This window comes from Larimichthys crocea, chromosome XVI (assembly GCF_000972845.2).
Source record: "Larimichthys crocea isolate SSNF chromosome XVI, L_crocea_2.0, whole genome shotgun sequence".
Lineage (NCBI taxonomy): Eukaryota > Metazoa > Chordata > Actinopteri > Sciaenidae > Larimichthys > Larimichthys crocea.
In genome coordinates this window covers 22378827-22399997 of record NC_040026.1, presented here as the reverse complement: position 1 = coordinate 22399997, position 21171 = coordinate 22378827, and the positions used below count along the sequence as shown (strand labels likewise).

The following is a 21171-nucleotide window of genomic DNA, read 5'->3' as shown; positions in this document are numbered from 1 at the left end:
ACAGAAGCACATCCCCTCCTTTGCAGTATTATGGCAATTGTGCTCTGAACAGCCATTCTGGGGTTATTCCATGCGCCGAGGTGATTTCCGCTTGCGGAGTATCATTTTTCAGCTTATTGATGTCTTGTTTTGTTATTGGAGGCTTTCACGCAGAAGGTCAATGGTTCTTTTGGAACAGGTTGTCCTGTGTGTGCGTGTGTTTTTGTGTGTGTGAATGTGTCTGGGGAGGAAATTCAACAGAAACATAGGATGTAGTCAGCCTTTCACCTTTATCCTTTTGCTCGTTTCTTTTGTTTTTCCTGTGTGCCTGTGGGAAGCTTTAATTTTATTCAGCAGTAAACAGATTACACAGCCCTGGAGGATAAAAGCGAACGTTTTCAGGAGTAAGCGATATAAAAATGTTCTAGGATTTATTGTCTAATCTGAAAATAAAAAGCTGACCCCACTTTTAACAACTTGTATCTCATTACATCCCAATCAATCAAACTTCTGTTGGGAACTTTATTTTCAGAGGGTTCATTAAGTGTCACCGTGTCGTTAAATGCCTTTGACATAGTTTTCTTGTCCGTCGGTGAGGAGGTGATGGATGGTTGGGATTGTCAGGTCAAATAGCTGCATCGTCAATGTGTTTGAACACCGACGCCCCCTTTGACCTCTGATCATCTGTTCCCACCAACCTACTGCTACGGGTGTCACTCACGCTAAGTTGTACTTAATTGGAACGGAAATTTAAAGGGTATCAAACTAAAAGTTGACCATTGATTGACACCCTCCTTTACGTTGCTTATATTAGCAATAGATCGAATGACTACATGTGATGTGAAAGAGGTTGCTTGCTACTGACTAGTTGCAGTTTTAGTGTCTTTCAGCTCATTGTTTTTGGTTTTAAGGCCTACGTCTTTAATGTTTCAGTTCAGTCTGACTTCTTTTTTCAAAAGCAGAAATGTTTTCTGATAAATCCAACTTTACCAGCACCAAACGTAGTAACAACACGGTGAACAGACCATGAAACTTTGTCGAAGTGTCTTAACCCTGCATTATTTCTAATGGCCAGAAGTATATATAGTAAAGTCTGATTGCACTGAGCATTATGTAAAAATAAGCTGACTTCTCAGTTGATTTGTGACCTCAGTAAACAGTTTCTTCATAAGTTTATGGTCTAAATCTCTAGATTCCAGTCTCACACAGCCGGATGTTCATTTCGTAAATTATGGTCCAATTTAGAGTAAAATAGACGATAAAGCGGGGTATGCTTTAGTGTGTTGCTACCTTATAATTCATAAGTCATTCTCAGTCTGTCCAGCTCAACACACCAGGCTTATGAAACTCAAACTGTCAAACTGGGCAGTGGTGTTGAAATATAATTCCAGATTAGTTTTGCCCATTTCTTGCCTCAAATATTTTCAGGAAAGTATTTTAGTTACTGTTCAGCTGTAATATGAGTATGAGTATGAGTTAAAGTTCAACTCGCAGTATGTCACCCCTCCACAGCTCCACGCTCTCGTCCAAATATGGTCGATTTTGGCTCTGCAAAAATCGAGATGGCAACGTCCGCAATGCCAAAACTCGAGGCTTCAAAGCGGTTCTCCACAAACCACGTCACGGTACGTTACATGGATGGAATAGAAGAAGAGCGGCTCGTCTGTCAGCTCACAGCAGATTGAGTCAGTGACACGAAAAACTGCAAATTATATCAATAACTTGGTTTGATACACTGAAGACTTCACTGATTATACAATGAATTGATGAGCAACCACAAGTTTCTACTGACTGGCCCTGAGGAGAACATTTGGAGGAAATTGAGTTTATATATACTAATTCCTAAATCTATTCCCATATCCAGGGGCTCTAACCTGTGTCTTTTTGGTTACAAGCAGACTTTCTAACCTTTGAGCAGTAGTGGTAGAAGTACAGTAATTAGAACATGCTTCTAACTGTATATAATGTCTTGAAACGGTCAATTTGTTTTTATTTTCCCACTTCAACATCATTAGAAGTAACTAGTGGAGTCCACGGGTCAGAGACGCGAGACATTAACTGAGAGCCCAGTGGGTTTCCTTGCACAATGGGCAGTTCTTTGCCATATGTCGTTGTGGTTATATCTGTTCTTGTAAAATAAGCCACTCATGTACATATAACTCTTGGATTACAGGCCGCACTAAACCAAAGGCCTTTCTATTCAATTAGATCAAAGTGAGTATTTTAAGGAATGACTTCTAATCTGTGACATGGCCTTTACTTGGGGCGGTGGCGTAAACACACAAAGAGCTGGACCATATTAGAAAAAAATACATTTGAAAAATATTTGGAAATCCATGTGGAATCGCTCATTAAAGTAATCTCGCAGGGGCTCACCCAGCTTTTCGGCTCCTCGACTGATTTGGTAGTCGACCTTTCATGTCTGCTTGTTCAAATATTTGAAGCCACTTAGGTTTACAAATATTTTGAGAATATGTTGGGTTGTAGCATGCCATCCACTGACAGGGGTGAGGAGAATATTGGACTTGGCATATACACACACATGCACATACACACACCCTGTCTGAGAACCAGCTGGCCCTGCTAACCTCTGGCAGCATGGCACTATGACTTGGGCCTTGTAGCATTGACCCCCAACCGGCTAGAGTCAGCCCGGGGAGCCGTTGGAGGACCAGTAATTAAAAATGGGGGGCTTCCCATGAGCTCACTCGTGGTCCCTAATTAAACAGAATCACATTCCTTTAGCTGGGATAGCGCCAGATTGGGGGAGCGTTTAGGAGAACCGAATTCATCCCTTCGGGTTCCCACAGAAAGTGTCGACAAGAAGCCGGAAGGCCAACAAAATATTTACAAGCGTGGGCAAGACCGTTATCTGCTGGGGTTGCAGTGTTGTTGAATCATTAATAATCTGACTCCCTTAATTTGGCCGTGTATCTGAGAGCAGGCCTAAGCCGTGTGGTTTGTTTGCTAAATAAACACAATGAGAGAGAGGTTGGGTTTTGCCTTTAATCTGGCTTTAATGGGGGCTCAACGTCTTGACATCGCTGAGCTTCTGAGAGAGACGCAGCCATCGCTTAAGATTTATGGACACGAAGCTTTGGATGACCTCTTAAGTGAGTCAACAGAGAGATCTGTCAGTAGAAAATAAAGGGATGAGATACTTTCTCTTCTCAGAACAAGACGTCTGTGATGTTCGGGATAATGACTCCTCTGTGGTGCAATATTAAAAAGTCCTTTTTGGGATTCAATCATTTCGTCATTGCAGTGATATTTAGCCCTTGAGTTCATTGCAGCATTGAGTGCAAGTGTGTGTAAAAATAATGACATGATCATCAATTATATCTAAAAAAAATAAAAATAAAAGAGCCGTAACCAGCCGTGATTTGTGATCATTTGCATACAAATTAAAAAGATTTTTCTTGGCGTCTGCCATCATATAGATTTCACGGTAAATCACTTGAGAGGTTTAGTCCAAAGGTGAAACTGCAGGTGTGGGATATTATATTTTTTTGTAAAATGGAAAGGGGATAAAGATTTAGTGGCGCTCACATGCAGCATTTCAAATGAGGCGAAACATCACCGGGGATTTACTGAAAGGCTAAAAAGGTAAGGTGAAAACTATTGTACCATTTACTCAATTAGAGGCTGGAGTTGCACCAACTCAAACACCGGCTTGATGAAAAACCGATCACAGATTCTCCACAAAACTTCCAGAGTACGACCTGCATACGGGTTTGTTTTGGCTGATGTTCGTGGCTCTCGAAAAAGCACAGGGATCTCTAAATCCTCTTTTCTCATTACGCTTTATAACAGGGCAAAAGGACCTCCTCTGCACACGTAGATGTGGATGCATTTAGATCTTTTTAACTGCTGGAGTCAGCGATTAACAAGAGTAATGGTGTGTTCACACAGAAAGCAAAGCATATGTTTGCCTCACATTACTCGTAGAAGTAAATGTACGCCCTTACTTCACGGTATGAGCCCAAAATAAACAGATTTAATTGCAAATGGTTAGTGGTAATTGTAAACTGACCAAAAGGATGACGTTGAAATATCGACATCACGGTGGCGATTCGTCAGCTTATCCGTAAGATGACGAGTTCTTGTCGATTAGGGCAATAAAATATTAACTTGTTCATAGTAAAGTATAACCCATTGCTGGAACAGACATATATTTTCATAAATTACCAGGTAGTTTAAGTTCCTCACTTACTTTTCTCCAACTAACTGCCTTTTTTCCCAGGTTCAGGAAATATAGTAGATTCATAGAGCTCTGGATGCCAAATCATAATAAAAGCTATCTCATGACATTTTCCATGTAGACTTTACTCTTTATTTTATTTAGAGACCCAAAACTTCCTTTTAACCGGGCAGACATCTCAAGCAGAACCTAGCTAACTGGTGGGCGGCCAAGATTCTTTACGGTGGAGCAGGAGGCCAGGGTGATCCCATCTAGAGTAACTATATCTTCAGAAAGTGAGTTTCTGGAGGTCCAGTTACAAGAACTTCAGTTTTGTTTAAGAGTTTAATGTCAGAAAATTGCAGGTCATCCAAGTTTTCATGTCCTTAAGGCATGCATGAAGTTTAACTAACCGGTTTTGTCCGACTTGATCGATAAATATCATTGAGTATCATCGGCATAACAATAAAAAATTAATGGAGAGATTCCAAATTATGTTGCCTAAAGGAAGCATATAAGGTGAAGATAATTGGCCCAAGCACAGAATCTTGTGGATGGATACAAGTGGTGCTGCTCGCTCCAGGGTTGAGAAGCTACAGTGAAGTTAAATACTTTTTAATCCCAAAAGTTTAAACTTTGGATTAGAGCAGAATCTGTTTGACTCCAAAAACTCTAAGTCGGTCAGCAGCTGTGTTGATGGCGAGTAGCAGCTCTATCCTTCGGTTTTTTGGACACTTAAAATAAGTTTTAATAATATTATGCACCACTTCCTCGACTGTTCAAACACCACTTACTACAAAAAGCCTCACAAGGTTCTTAAAAGTTCAGGTTATGAGCTCCATTACAATGATACTCATCACAATCACCTACTTTCCGAAAGGTTGCAGTAGATCTGAACTCTTTTGTGCAGAGAGCTGAGAAAGTTCCCGGATTTTACAAAGTAAGGCGCATTTCCAAAGTTAGTCAGCAGTGACAGCACGCACACACATTTGAGCATGTGTTCACGCATAGGTGAATGTAAACACATACACACATGGATAAAGAAGCAGGGGAAATCATCCAAGCAAGGACGCCTTACTCTGGGCAGGGACGGTAGACTGTTTATTCATCATCGGGGCGGGTCAAGGAGAACAAACACAGGGAAAATGTGATTCAGGTGTGTGGGAAGTGGAGGTATACAAAGTTCAGCAACAACAGGCATAAGAAGTGAGCTGTGGAAACATTTGTAATTCTATGAGTGGGTGAGAAAGACGCAAATCAGGCACCGTGTCATGGGTGTTGTCTTGGAGAATGAATAGAAGAGGGTCAAAACATTCAAGAGGCGACCGGATCATCCTACACGGTCAACAGATACTCAGAAATTGTCTCCTTCAATGTGTAAAAGTCCGTCTCAGAGTCTTTTTCACAGTCCAGAGGCGTTGTTAGGGTATTTATTCGACATCAGTGAGTGTGAAGTGACATTGTTTATGTGCAATGTTGTGTGGCATGACATCAGCTGCATCTGTAAAAGCTGGCTTTCTGCAGCCCCTGATTACAGAAATTAATGCAGAGCATGAGCAGCGTCAACTGATGTGCCAGACTCCCACAGCGTGAAGCCATGTGCCATTTTCCTGGGAGGCCTTCTTACACACAACTACCCCCTCCTCTCCAAACCCCCCGCCCGGTCCTTCTTCTAATGTTAAAGGGCCTCTTTAACCCTGGTAATCATTTTAAGATGTCAAAAAAGAGCACAGCCTTTCTAGGCAGAGTATCTATCACAATTGATGTCTGCGGCAATCTAATGGATGTTAAGCTGAAATGATAAAGGGGGCTAGTTCAAAGCCAAACACCCCCTTGTACCTTCAAATCTTTAAAAGCCCTCCTCAAAGCCCGTGCAAGCATCTTGACTGGGCACCACCCTTAAATAAATTTGGCTCCACCGCCGGGGACTGCCAAGAATGTAATTGATGGGGGCTGACCAGTAATACTTTGAATGCAAACACTTTGGGAGGATTGTGATGGTTCAACAGCATTTCTAGGAAGGGCCCTTGGTCTCTGGGCAGTTTACTGGCTCTCTGCGACCAATGGGAGAGGTGAAGCGGGAGGCTGACATGTAATACGCACTGACAATAGGCCCTGGTTTTCATTTGGACCTGCGTTTACTACATTTTCTGCCATTAAGTCTCAGAACAACAGAGAATCAACCTAAAGCCCCTATACTGAAGCAAGGGGACTAAGCATCATGCTCAAACATAAAGCATTCAGTTGATGCATGGATGAGGACGGAGTGTATACTGGCATGCACAAGGGACGGACGGTAAAGCTCAGTAACGCAGCTTGAATTTATTAACCCGGAGCACCTTGAAAAACGGAACTAAAAGCTCCGTCTGTCAGGATGAAATAATTCTCAGCTCACATAAACCCTGCAGGTACATCCAAACAGCCAACGACCGGTGCGACAGCCACTCCAAATATTTGGGCTGAATGTCTTTATACTGTAATCTATTGTAAGTAAATTATGTGGTTCATCCGTACGTGCTCATGTATATATTAACACGCGCTCGTTTAAGTCTATGAAGGTCTCTCCATGTGTTGCTATGCCAGCACAGCGTGGCAGCTGAAGAATTTGGCTGCAACATTTACCCGCCCTGCTCCCTCTCTCATCTTTCTCTCCATCCATCCATCAAGTGTCAAAATTACAAAACTCAAACTGCCACTCTCCCCCAACGCACACCTCCTGCGCTACTGTCCACAATGCTGGAAGATGGATGTGCGCTATTGTTCCTCTTCTTGGAAAATGTTGATGAAAAAAAAAGAACAAATGCTGACATAATTAGTCAGTTTAGAGATTAAGCTGTAGTTATGTCTCAGCAAAGATACAAGTGAAGGTCTCTGTGGATCTACACAAGGTCAAACAGGTTCATAGAGGTGCCACACTGCCTGAATCTGTCACAGGTGAGTGGACCCAAACGCAGACGCAAAAAAGAAACATTAAAAATGTATTTTTCACAAACTAAAGTGCAGGACTGAGAAAAAAACCAGGAACAAAAGGACAGAGGAAACCAGAACTCAGTACACAGTACTCGCGCCGAACAAACAAAGGAACTAAATAACACCTGTGCCTAGTTGTCCTGCCAACTAGGCACAGGTGAAACTAATAAGGCACAGGTGAAACAATCAAAAACAGGCAGGAAGTAGAAATACACAAGACACAGAGACGGACAAGAAGTACAAAATAAAACAGGAAACACAAAAGAAACTTTAACTCGTTCACAGAAAAACTAATTAAAAACTAAACAGGTGATGGTTTCCACCTCCTTTACTCTCTACAGAGACTGCAGACTGGTCAATACGGTTTCTACAGATTCTGCATCATCATATGCAGATATATGTGTTTGTAAAGATTAAGTTATATATTTAAAGTCCGTAGAATAGCTCCAGCTCTTAGGCAGTTCTTAGAAAGTGGAGAAAATGTGAAATTCCAGCTTCTCACATGGGACATTTTCATATTTTCCCATGATTTTGGGGTTTTTTAATTTTATCTTCTGGGTTGAAAGATTAATTTAAAAGTAAGTAAACAAGTAAACAACAGATGAATCCTTCCATCCATCCATTTCCTGTAACTGCTTATCCTTATCAGAGTCATGGGGGTGTCTGGAGCCGATCCCAGTTGGCATAAGGCGAGAGGCGGGGTACACCCTGGATGAGTCACCGGTTCATCATCATCATCAGTGGTGGAAATAATTATGACAAATAGCAGGTTTTAGGTGCAGGAAGCCACACTGGTTGACATTAATGGTCCACACATTTATATGCACGTGTATTTTGAACGTAACCCTCATCATCGCTGAGGCTCTCCTGGTTTAACAAGATCCCAAATCTAAAAACAACCACTGGAAGAATTTCTGCTGCACTCTGCTGTCATCAGATTAAACCGTCTTTAACTTCACCCCGACCTGTTGTGTAAGTCGCTCTCCTCCATGCTCCCAAAGTGCTGACAGACCGAACATGCCCTTATTTAGAGAGCGAGAGGGGGATGATGAGTGTGTGAAACTGGGTGATGGAGGGACGAAGAGATGGTGGATGGCGGGACAGGGAGGTATGAGGGAGGTATAGATAGTGAAGGTTTATTGCTTCGGTCTTGACCTCGAGGCTTTTCCCGGTCGTAAGACTGTCCCGCGGGACGTCAGCGCTGCAAAACCGAGAGATGGAGCCCCGCGATAAGACCTTCAAGACTCCGCCCTTTCCCACTATCTTCATCTATTAACCACCACGAGTGGGGTAAAGAGGGGGCACATACTCCATGTACACCTCCCCTCCTCTGCGTCTACGCCATCTGCATTCCTCTAATGCCCGTGGGATGGGTTGATTCGGGGGAGGTTTTACTCATATGGTTGCGTATGTTTCGCACATGTACGCTGCACAGAGACACCTTGACACACGCGCAAACACAGGCACAATCACACTCTGATCTCAGATTTGATAGATGTATGAGGCCCTGTGTAAGTGTATAACATGTGTGCCATATGAAGCTATGGCCCCGAAGAGGGATGACTCAATCACTCTCTGAGTATATACTGACAATCTTAAAGTCGCTGTCCATTTAGAAAAGCTGTCCGACATCAGCTCTTTTACAGCAGTGATGAGGTTAGGGCCCTCTGCGGACGTTTCCCCAACATCTGACTTGCATTTGTTTACATTCATTTATCAAAGCATTTGATGTAGCCTGATTTATTTGCATGAGCATTTTTGTTTGTCCCGAAGGACGTCTTGAACCGAAAGTTTGGAGTTCATCAAGAAATACTTACGCCAAGCAACATTTATATGAGACGTCCACAGAGGCTGGTAGAAAATACTGTGCTGGCTTGTCCGTGACATCAATCTGAAAAAGGGCCTTTAAAAACCTTTTTGTGAATAGTTTTTCAGTTATGACATTCACAATCTGTGAAATATTGCAAATAAAAACTATTATTTGTTCCAATAATGAGTTATAGATCACCACGAGCATGAAATGTTTCAATTCTCTGTGAATTTAATGATTTACCGTTCATCATCCTAAAAATACTGAAGACACTTAAAGTGAGGTAAGAATATACTAAAGCTGTAACCTCTGTGACTGTGAAGTGAAACCAAACGTCCACTTGAGGCTGGCTCCAGAAGTGAGTCAGTCTCCATAAGTCTCCCCATGTTTCACAGCAGAAATAAACATGTTTACAGCCTGGTACAAAAAACAGTTTTGGTCTCTGTAGCTAATTTCCCCGTTCATGACAACTGTACTGAGGGTGAATTTATATACAACTCACCTGTTCACATTATATTAAGGCTTAAAGTTATGCAGGATTAAGTCGTCACAGATGGTTTGTTTGAGAAACCAGGCTTCAATAATGATTTTTAAATTAGCCAGGAGACAGAAGAGGCAAGACTACCAACATGGCGAAGGCCAGAGCTGCAGATTTTTAGCTTCAAAATGTTACGCTGATGATTCAATGATGGAAGAGAAATTAGGAATTTTAAATCGAGCTAGCCTGATACAGTCTGACGTACAGTCAAATAAAGATTGTCGACACTGTCGTAATCTGTTATTTCTCAAATTTTGGGGACGATTCTGGCAAAATTTGTGATTTGTTGCCTCCAGTTTCAGAGTGTAACCACCCTGTGGTAAATATGTTCAGCTGTACTCGAGTATTTGTTCTGATTAAAAACGAACAAGTCGACAACAGCCAAACATCAACCGAGGTCAACAACACAAGACACAGCAGCCAGCTGACATTACTGACTTACTGAGACTCAACCAAAACAGCTGCAGGCTGTAGAACAATGAGCTGAAAGACACTAAAAGGTAAAAGGCACAAACACATATCTCAAATCCAGGCGCAGGTGCCTGCAGCAGGTACCGCACGGGCCGGTGGATCTGCTGTAGGCCATGCAGCGCTGGAGGTGGAGGGGTGGAGGGATGAAGCTGGCGATGATAACTCTATTCTTCCATGGAAAAGCCTGAGTCACAGGGTGAACATCCTCTGCTACATGTGTCTGTTGGAGCGGGCTGCACGTTCATGGTTATTCGATTACGGGGCTGTACCTGCTCGTCTTGCATCCCCCAGATGAAAGTGGTTAGGACAGCCCAATTAGGAAATTATGCTTGATGTTTCTAATCAAGCGCTCGGCTAGAACAAAGAGAAAGAGACTCACCCTGGCCCATGGGGCAAGAGCGCACGGATGTGGCCACGGGTATGAGTGTGTGTGGATACGCACGTAAAACCTGGATGAGCCCCAGCCTCTTACCGAAATAAAGAACATTAGTTCAATCACTCTATACTTGTGCAGATATACAACTTTATTCCCCAGCGCATCCCTGTTTTCCCCAACAATAATTACAATTCTCAAGTTAAATGTGGTCTTTATTAACTATCTGCAGATTCCACTTGAAGTATGACTAAATATGACGGTCATGGTTGTAGTTAAGTTGTCCACGAGGACCTCTCTGCAGGTTTACGTTACTAAACTGCCCTAATGAAATAGAAAATATCATGTTCGACCACAATCATTTTGCATAAATTGCCCCGCTTTGAGCCGTGCTCCTTTTTTATGGACCAAAGTTCAACCATGGTGTGCCAGTTTTCTTATGACCCGAGTTCAAGCGAGAGAAAGGGGGTGATTTAAAAAAACCCACAAAACCCGAATGTTGTTTTAACCATTTAAGAGATTCTGACCACAAGCCAGCGCGCTGTAACAGTATCCACTTTTATGTGCTCGTAAAAAGCCACTTTTTCACACCAACGCGCTGCCTGTTTGTGAAAACACTGGCAGGAAAAAGGAGCTTTTTGAAGTATTTTTATCAAACGACGCGGGGTTTAATTACGAGTGGTGCGTACAGGAATGCATGTCTGCAGAAATCATCGTTCACTCGAGCGAGCCATCGTCACTCTTTCACAGTGATGTGATCTGTTTGGACTGTTTTACACATGACAAATGCAGATTACAGTCAAAATTAAAATTAATGGACCATCAAGCCTGAAAGTTTTCGCCTTACATTATGTTGTAGGTTAACACAAAATCATGAGCATTACACCAATATTCCCAGGGTGTGCATAGAAACACTAATAAACAGTATTAAACACTGACTTCCTATGATTCCATGCTTATTCTTTTGACTTGCGCATACATCTAAATAATATTGCTCCCAGGCAGTTGGCCTGTAACATTAGCACAATGTAAATGTCTTCTCTGGGTTCATGTTATCGTTGGAAAACCTTGAATAAATTGACAACACAGAGTACAGAGTTGGAACAAACCGGAGCAGATAGAGCAGCGAGGTTGTCCGTGGGTCACGTTATGAACATGAGAGGTCACTGTTAATATCCTCAGCGGGGGAGAGATCACATCCCTCCAGAGACGGGAGGGGAGAGGACAGTTTGGCAAAAAGCCACGAGGCGTCAGTTTGTCATTGTTTCACCTCTCGGAGAGGAGGTGTGAGGAGAGAGACTCTGACACGTTGGGTGAAATATACCGGCCAATTTCTTCAGTCTTCACTTCCCTTTCTTCTCCTCCTGGCTGCTTTTATCATCCATTCCTGCTTTTTTCATCCCTGTCAACCGTCTCCGCGATCTGTCTCCCGGGACGGCGAAGTGCTGTTCTAATGAAATTGTTCAACTTGACTTTGGAAGCACATTAAAGGGAGCGGGTGGACAACTGTTAATGCTACTTCTGCCAAGACGAACAAAAACGGCCAAAATAAGTAAGCGGCTCCCCACCCCAGCGCCTCCCGCCTTAGGAAGCTGGATTCAAACACATTCACGTCAGGAAACACGCAGTCCATCTCCTCCACGACGACACGTTGGATTTATCTTCCCTCTCTCCTCGTATTCACACGGTTTCATTAGCGCATCGTGGAACGTCGTCCGATGATCCACCGCTTTGGTTGAGGCTGAAATATCTCGACAACTATTGGACAGATTGCTGTCATGGTTCATGGTTCCCAGATGATAGATCTTGAATGAATGACTTTACCTCTTGTACCAACGTAACGTTGACATTTCACTTCACAACGTCCATGAAAGTGTAACCAGTGGCAGTTTTTAGCACGCCCACTTAGGTGCATGTTTGGTTTATTTGTCTGAATTTGTCTGAACGAGCCAGTTTTCAACTGTATTAAACGTCATTGGTTTTATCTTTTAGTATTTTACTGATTTAAGGTTGTTTTATGGTTGGTGTCTCTTTTATTCTCTCTTGTTTTTTAGATATTTATTTCATAGAGCGTCACATGTTTGAAGTTTCAGGGTGACGTTGTCAAGTTTTGCAACATTTTAGCCAAACAAGCGACAACCTCCGTGGCGGAAGTGCTAAAAACTGTGATTCCTCCGAGCAGTTAGGTGCTCGTGCAATGCAATTCATAATGGCAGTCACTTCGTCCAAATTCATAAAGGCAGTGTTTGCCCGAGGTTGTTTTTAGGTACTTTTCCAGTAAAAAGGTCCAAAATGTTGGAACTTCAAACATAATTAGTTAACCAAAAGTGGATTTCACCGCATCTCGCCTCATTAAACGTTCTCATTCTACCACCGCACCACATCCATTCTCACCTTTTTTCACTTTCTTTGCTTACATGCCAAGGTAGACGTTTGCCACAGAATATTTATCAGTTACTTCTCAAAATCCACATGAACCACTCATCATATCGGCATAAATTAGTCCCGCCGCACGGACTTATTTACAAAGAAAATACATCACTTTTAAAGCCGGTGCGCCTGTTACTCCTGTTATTCCCTTCTTCCAAAACAGTGGTGAAGAACCGCCGGGAGCACACGCCAAGAGTTTTCGTTAAAACAAAATTATGACTTGCTGTGTTAACTGCACGCCAAATTAATCAGAGCACACGTTTTCCCCCCCGAGTTACCATATGACTGGTTGATGACAAGCAATGCAGCATTTAAAGAAGTTTCACACCGAGGCTACTTCACATTACTTCCAGTAAAATTTCAAGAAGAACAATGAGGACACAAAAAACACCAGCACCCACCTGTCAATCAAAGCGTCCACGCTCTTAATCCTGCATAACTTTAAGCCTTAATATAATGTGAACAGGTGAGTTGTATATAAATTCACCCTCAGTACAGTTGTCATGAACGGGGAAATTAGCTACAGAGACCAAAACTGTTTTTTGTACCAGGCTGTAAACATGTTTATTTCTGCTGTGAAGTTGGACATTTGGACATGGGGACTTATGGAGACTGACTCACTTCTGGAGCCAGCCTCAGGTGGACGTTAGAGGAACTGCAGCTTTTGGCACTTTGTCTTCATTTCACGGTCACAGAGGTTGCCGCTGCAGCTGTGTCTAGCAGCATAACTGTTGACTTCCAGTTTGTGCTTTAGGTTGTGTTATATAAATATATAAATAAAATTCCTCTTGCTTTCTTCACATAGAATTCGAGGAGGCCCAGCGAATGAAGTCTGAGTCATGAGGCCAGTCCACCTCTCCCAGCTGCCTTGTACGAGCGCCGCGAGCTATGGGGTGAGTGTGATGATGTTATGGGATTATTTTTATAGAACTGCAGCATGAGGACACTTTGCCTGTGTTGCCATGAATTATTCAACCCCCATCTGCGCCGTTGGAGAATGCAGTGTTTTTTTTGGTGAGGGGGGGAGAACTCGAACGAGAGAAGAGAAGGGAGCTGCTCTTTTTCAAGGAGAAGGAGATTAAACGCTCGTTGGCTTTTTTATATGATGCGTCACCTCAGATGTACGTTCGGCTGCCAGTGGCTTCGTCCTCTGTGAGCAGTTTAAATTCACGACACTGCTCCCACACTATAGACGTCCTCCCCACCCGCCTCCACCACCACTCACGTACGACCTGCGTGCAATATGCCACACATACTTTTTTTGCTGCATAAAAAGGCCACTTTGGCGGGCTCGCCTCGCTGCCAGCTCTTTCCTCCGAGCACTTAGACGGCTGAATGGGACCACCAGGAAAATGCGTGATGAAAACTGCTAAAGAAGTGCAAAAGTTGCCAGATTTGCCTCAATGCCAAAGTCCTAAAACGCCTATGGTGACAGCACACACACACACACACACAGGTATTTCAATGCCTCAGTTGAGACTGAAGTCTGAAAGTTTTTTCCACAACAAAGTCTGAAGCCCTTAAAAGACATCGATGTCACGCTTCAACACAACATCATTCTGCGATCCGAGGCCGGGCTGTGGACAGGTGAAATTGCTTGAAAAATAGGAATAGTCAAAAAAAGTAAGCTCGAGGGAAAGCCCTCGTTTTCCCCGCATCATTAAACTGAAATACGTCTTGGGAAACATGACTGCTTTCACTACCGCAGAGCAGCACGTCTGCCATGTCTGGCACGGGCCTTGAAGTGTGCATCACTGTTTTTCCAGCACATCAATAGTGAAAGTGGCCTGATTGGGTGAGAATTAAAACGGCAGTCACAGCCAATAGTCAGTCTGCATTAAGTAGAATAGATGAGGGCTTCTGTTATGACTCCTTAGCACCGTCTCCTCAGTCAATCAAGTGCCCACAAGTTATGCTCAGAAAATATAAGGTTACCTTCAGCTAAATCTCCAAGAGATTTGCTCCCATATGTGTTCACTCACTGGCATTAGGTGCCCCTGTGTCTCACTGCATTAGGTGGTAGGAACATAGATTTCTGGCCAATAAATCCAAAATAATACAAAGTGTGAGATTTGTGGCGCTCTGGTAAAAGTCCAATAATCTGATTTGAGAAGATCAAGTGCTGCACTTCATCATGTGGCACCCTACGATGTGTTTGTGACGCCACGAGCTGAAGTTAAACAGGACTGACGGGGTTGTAACTCAAGATAGCTACCAGATAGATCGTGGCCAACACTTCCTAAATCCATGTTCTGGTTTGTGTACATGACAATGAAAGACAAAATGATGTCTGCTGACAGATCGGCTGTGATTTTCCAATCCATCCTAATTTGTAAAAACACAAATAATACAAATGAAATTAATACCCACAGCCCGAGGTGACGTCTATAAATGACGACCAGGAAAATCACACATCTGAGAAGCTTTGACCAGAAAATGTTTGACGATCAATGAATAGATGAAATCCACTTGACTGATTTGCATTTTAATAAAACCGCTGTCCACGAAGTAATCCGACTCTTTGTTGAAGTAAAAATACCACAAAAATTATGAGTATAAGTCTTGAAAGCGCTGGAAATGTTAGTTAAGTAAAAGTGAGAAGAACTCAATGCATGATCAACAGATCATTATTATTCATGTATTTATGTGTGAGCAGCTACATTTTAACAATTTAATTGGGCTGCATTAAATTACAAAATAAACTGTAATTGTTTTCAGTGATTTGGTTTGTAAATGTTCAGAAAAACTAATTACTTTATGATAATCCATTGTGAAAATATTTTTATATTTATGTTATTAATTAAAACATTTAAATAAACATTATTTTCTCGAGTGACTGATTAACCCTCTGTAGTCCGAGCGATCGATGGCCCACAGAGGGTTTTATGTACTAATATATATTATATTTTATTTATATGTTTTAGACGCAATGCACTTTGTAAAGTAACATGTCAGTCGGTTAACTGTCAGTTCCTCTTCATTAAAATCCTTTGTACATCATTTTAACAAAATCTTCTTAGTCTTAAGCTTTGAAACTAAATTAAATGTACAACTTACACTTCTGTGTCCGAGAAAGGAGGTTTTCCAAAGTCCAAAGACGTCATCGTCATCCTCGGACTGCTTACAAGCTGTTGACAGCACTGGAAAGAATCAAGTGTAGGTCATTACAGTGACATGATGTTGAATAAGTGTTATGTTGATTAAAAATTACCTTAATGCAGCTTATTGAAGCTTTATCAGAGTTGTCCTGGTCACTGCGGCGTCGGCTCCAAGCTGTTCGTATACAGTGGTCCCTCGTTTATCGCGGGAGATACGTTCTAAGTAATCAGCTTTATATTTTACAATTATTATACATGTTTTAAGGCCCTAACCACACACTTTTTTACAATTTTCTCAGACAGGCATTAACATTTTCTCACATTTCTCTCTTATTTAAACACTCTCAAAGTTCAAACCTTCACAGATTTAACAAAAATAAGTACAATACTGTATTAGTAAATGCAGTCACACTGCTAGTGATTGAACATTTATGTACAGTGGTCTATGTTTATCGTGGGGATACGTTCTAAAAATAACCCGCAATAAACAAAATCCGCGAAGTAAGTTTTACAATTATTAAACATGTTTTAAGGCCGTAAAAACCCCTAACCACGCACTTTTATACACCTTTTTACACGCATTTTGTACAGTTCTCCCTTAGCCAATTTAGGATGCAGAACACAATGCGTGTTCATAATGTACAGTACGCTGTAAAAATAAAGCATGCAAAATTACACACAAAAAAATCCGCGAAACAGTGAGTCCGCGAAAAGTGAACCACGTTATAGCGAGGGACGACTGTAAATCTGGCGAGCCGAACGCATTTTGTACAGTACTCCCTTAGCTAATCAGGACGCAGAACACAATGCGCGTTCATACTGTACAGTAAGCTGTAAAAAAACATGCAAAATTACACTAAAAAAGATCTGTGAAAGGTGAACCGCGTTATGGGGAAGGACAACTGTACTTGATTAGCTTCTTAGCTGCGAGATTAGCATTCTCCCGTTAGCTTAGCGGCTAAAAGAACCACAAAAGCAGGGACTAACGTGTGTTCAAATTAACTAAACTTTGGCAGGAAAAAGAGCGTGATAGTGTTTTAACTGCTGCTTGTTTCTCGCTCCGACTGCTCGTATGATAACGGACCGCTTAGCTCTGCGTCCACCATTTTGTGGTGTGTCGGCCATTTTGTTCCTTTATATGTTTATAGTAGTTTAATGTTTACGTTTAGCTTGTCTAGCGTGTCTTTGTTTTTCACACTTTTCTGTGGTTTACCTATAGCACAAGCTAACTGTAGCTAATATCACGTGTTATCTACTTAATTAGCATCTTAGCTGTGCGACACACCACAAAATGGTGGACGTTTAATGTTCACGTTTAGCATCCCTACTTCCGTAAAAAGAGCGTGATAGCGTTTTAACTGCCGCTTGTTTCTCACTCCGACTGCTCGTACGATATCGGACCACTCAGCTCTCTTCTCTCGCTTGTCGAAGCGGTTGTACCTTTGTTTTTAGCTCACACTTTTCTGTGGTTTACCTATAGGACAAGCTAACTGTAGCTAATACCATGTGTTATCTACTTAATTAGCATCTTAGCTGTTGGATTAGCATCCCGCTCTTTTTCCGCTAGCTGCTAAGCTAACGTAAAAAGAGCGTGATAGCGTTTTAACTGCCGCTTGTTTCTCGCTCCGACTGCTCGTACGATATCGGACCACTCAGCTCTCTTCTCTCATCTGCATCCACCATTTTGTGGTGTGTCGCACAGCTAAGATGCTAATTAATTAGATAATATGTGGTATTAGCTACAGTTAGCTTGTCCTATAGGTGAACCACAGAAAAGTGTGAAAAACAAAGACACAACCGCTTTGACAAGCTAAACGTAAACATTAAACTACTATAAACATATAAAGGAACAAAATAGCTGACACACCAAAAGATGGTGGACGCAGAGCTAAGCGTTCCGATATCGTACGAGTAGTCGGAACAAGCAGCAGTTAAAACGCTTTCACGCTCTTTTTCCTGCCAAAGTTTAGTTAATTTGACAAAATGGACGTTAGCGCTTCTCTTTGCGAAGTCCGTGCTTCTGTGTTGGTTGTTAGCCGCTAAGCTAACGGAAGTTGGGGTGCTAATCGCACAGCAAAGACACAAGACAAGCTAAACATGAACATTAAACTACACCACAAAACACATTTTAACTGCCGCTTGTTTCTCACTCCGACTGCTCGTACGATATCGGACCGCTTGGCTCTCTTCTCGCATCTTTGTCCGTTTAATGTTCACGTTTAGCTACTTCTGTTAGATTGGCAGCTAACGTAAAAAAAACATGTAGGCCATTTTGTGTTTTTATATGTTAAAGTAGTTTAATGTTCACGTTTAGCATCCCTACTTCTGTTAGCTTGGCAGCTAACGTAAAAAGAGCGTGATAGTGTTTTAACTGCTGCTTGTTCCTTTACATGTTTATAGTAGTTTAATGTTCACGTTTAGCTTGTCGAAGCAGTTGTGTCTTTGTTTTTCACACCTTTCTGTGGTTTACCTATAGGACAAGCTAACTGTAGCTAATACCACGTGTTATCTACTTAATTAGCATCTTAGCTGTGCCATTAGCATCCCACTCTTTTTCCGTTAGCTTGGCAGCTAACGTAAAAAGAGCGTGATAGTGTTTTAACTGCTGCTTGTTCCTTTACATGTCTATAGTAGTTTAATGTTTACGTTTAGCTTGTTGAAGCGGTTGTACCTTTGTTTTTAGCTCACACCTTTCTGTGGTTTACCTACAGGACAAGCTAACTGTAGCTAATACCACGTGTTAATTAATTAATTAGCATCTTAGCTGTGTGATTAGCATCCCACTCTTTTTCCGTTAGCTTGGCAGCTAACGTAAAAAGAGCGTGATAGTGTTTTAACAGCTGCTCGTTCCCCACTCCGATCAAAAGGGTCAAAAATAAAATTACAATATGTATTTTTTATTTTAATGTTTGTATTTAACTTATCAAGTTTCATGTTTTTAGCTGTATTTATTTGTTGGCAGCAACATAAAACATGAGTCAAATTGCTTAGAACTGATTCTGATTTTAGTCCATAACTGTTTATATTTTACTTTATTTGGAACTAAACCATTACTAACACAGTAACAAATTGACTGACCTCCCACTGGAAAAATTCCTTTGGACTTAACTCTGTTCTGTCCCAAGTTTATACTATTAAATCAGATGTTTCATTACTGTGTAGGAGTGAATCTAGAGCAAATGCTGCTGACATTTTTTTGCGAGTTATAACTTAGTAAATGTCATCGCCGCGGTCTCTTTGACTTTAAGCGCAGACCTTTGACTTTAAACGTCAGCGAGTGTCATCAGTAGTTGCCTCAGTGCTCTAAACACGCCGTAAAAACATTATCACGTTTTGTTAATATGTCGAACACAGACAGTGGTGGTGACAGAGAGTCTTCCTGCATCATTATCTGATAATGTTTTTCACAGGTTGGTTCTTATTTGTGTATTTTCTTATATGAATATATATTTTTTGTTTTATACCAACCTGACACATGTTGCTCTGACTAATACAGAAGTCATTATAATGAATTATAATACTGTCATATTTTAAAGAAATGAAATAAGCACACATATCTAATTACACATTCTTTTAAGGGTAATCTGAGTTGACTATTACTTATTTTATAATCTGATCCCTAATGCATTCTTGCTAATGAGACTCACTACCCAGCATGTTTGATGTCTTTATTAATATGTTCATGTCTCAAAAATATGTTCTGCTTATTTAATTTTATTGTTCCATCTCTTCGATGTTTGAGCTCCAGGAACCTGCAGGGCTCAAACAGTGAAGTACATCTTGTGTTCAGCTGTTAAAGTTTGGAAATATATGCATGTTGTTAAATTTGGGATTTTCCAGTCAGGGTGTGCGTTTGTGTCATTTTTAAGAAGGTAATTTAACACAAAATGTTCAGCTCAGCTATTTTTGTAAAAGGATACATTCACACAATGTTAATACTCAAGGTAAATAGTTAATTCTAACTGTATACGAGTCATGCAAACATGACTGACTCTTATAGGACTATAAAACAAGGTACGGCATTATTGTGAAAGCATCAAAGCAGGGTCACACACATGCAAATGCCCTGTAATAACATGATGTCAACACAGAGCTTAACCTAAACCACGCACGCTTAACAGGACACACAGGGCAGCTGCAACAAAGCAACATGGAGAAAAATCAGATTGAACTAATTGCATAAATAGAAAAAACACACACACAGAAAAGACGGTTCCCATAAAGACAGTCAGGAATTGATTACATGTCATGAAATCTTACAGTATTGGCAAAACTTTTAAGCATTTCTCATTCCTGTAACGATCTCTTCCTTTTCCTCATCCGGTTTGCACTCGGCTGTACCGGAATGTGCAAAAAGCTGATTTACTGAGTGTCAGACAAGTCGTGATCTCTGCACTTTTACAGACAGCCAGTGGCAGTAAAACACACTCCCCATATGTAACCCACCTCCTCTACTAATGAAGCCCGTAAAGCAGACTGTTTGACAAGCGGCAAACACAGCTGAGAGAGCAGGGGCCGGTTTTAATCGGGCCTCTGGAGGGAGACCCCGGGACACTCCGACATACATCAGGCACGACAGGGAGGCCCGAGGCCCCCGTGCATGGTTTGAGCGGAGATGGTCCCTGAGGTCTTCGCCTGCACAGGTGCATGATGGAGTCAGAGGTCGGAGTCAGGCTTCACTGCAACTGACTGCGCAGGATTGGAAATGATTTGTATTTTTTTCTTCTTCTGAGTCAGGTTGTGGAAGTGAAAAGAGTTATGTCATCCCGCAGTTATGACGGCTGACCGGTGCTGCGTGCACGGCCAGCCTGGGAAGTTCTGTTCTTTGGTCTTTAGCATCTTTTAGTTAACGAGGTAGTGTTATTAAAATCACAAATTAGAGGATTTTGTAGCCTTGGTAGCGGTTTTTGATCTTTTTTAAAGGTGGATCTAGAGGCCAGCTGTGATATATTAATGCCTTCTACAAATTTGTCTCTTCACTTGGTATTTTATTACTGAGGTTTTATCATTTTCTGTTTTATGACTCCTGTGTTAAATTGCTATGATACTAAACTAAACTTTACTACCAAAACATGGCAAAAACAGACCAGAGCCGGCCATTATCCGTGTTTATTTAAACTCCAAACTCACATTTATATGTTCTGACCTCTATTATGCTTGATAGCACCTCGGGGGGTTTTGCCAAAATATTTTACAAACTGGACTCAAGATGTGGGACAAAATTAAGACTATTCCTTCTATTATGAAAGATTAATCAATTTCACATGGTGCAAGAAATCATTTAGGCAACACACACACACACACATACACAAAAAAAAGGGT

The 21171-nt window shown here is 41.6% G+C and overlaps 1 protein-coding gene across 2 annotated transcripts in view; it reads right to left on the bottom strand.

The window, feature by feature from the left end:
- Positions 1-16052, bottom strand: part of meox1 (mesenchyme homeobox 1) — a 65568-nt gene extending 49516 nt beyond the window's left edge. For both annotated transcript variants that reach the window (XM_019277739.2, XM_027289796.1), the window contains exons 1-2: positions 15963-16052; positions 15809-15891 (exon numbers count right to left, since the gene is read on the bottom strand). The gene's annotated coding sequence lies outside the window, so the exon portion shown is untranslated. The remainder of the gene's footprint in view (positions 1-15808; positions 15892-15962) is intronic.
- Between the last annotated feature and the right edge of the window lie 5119 nt (positions 16053-21171).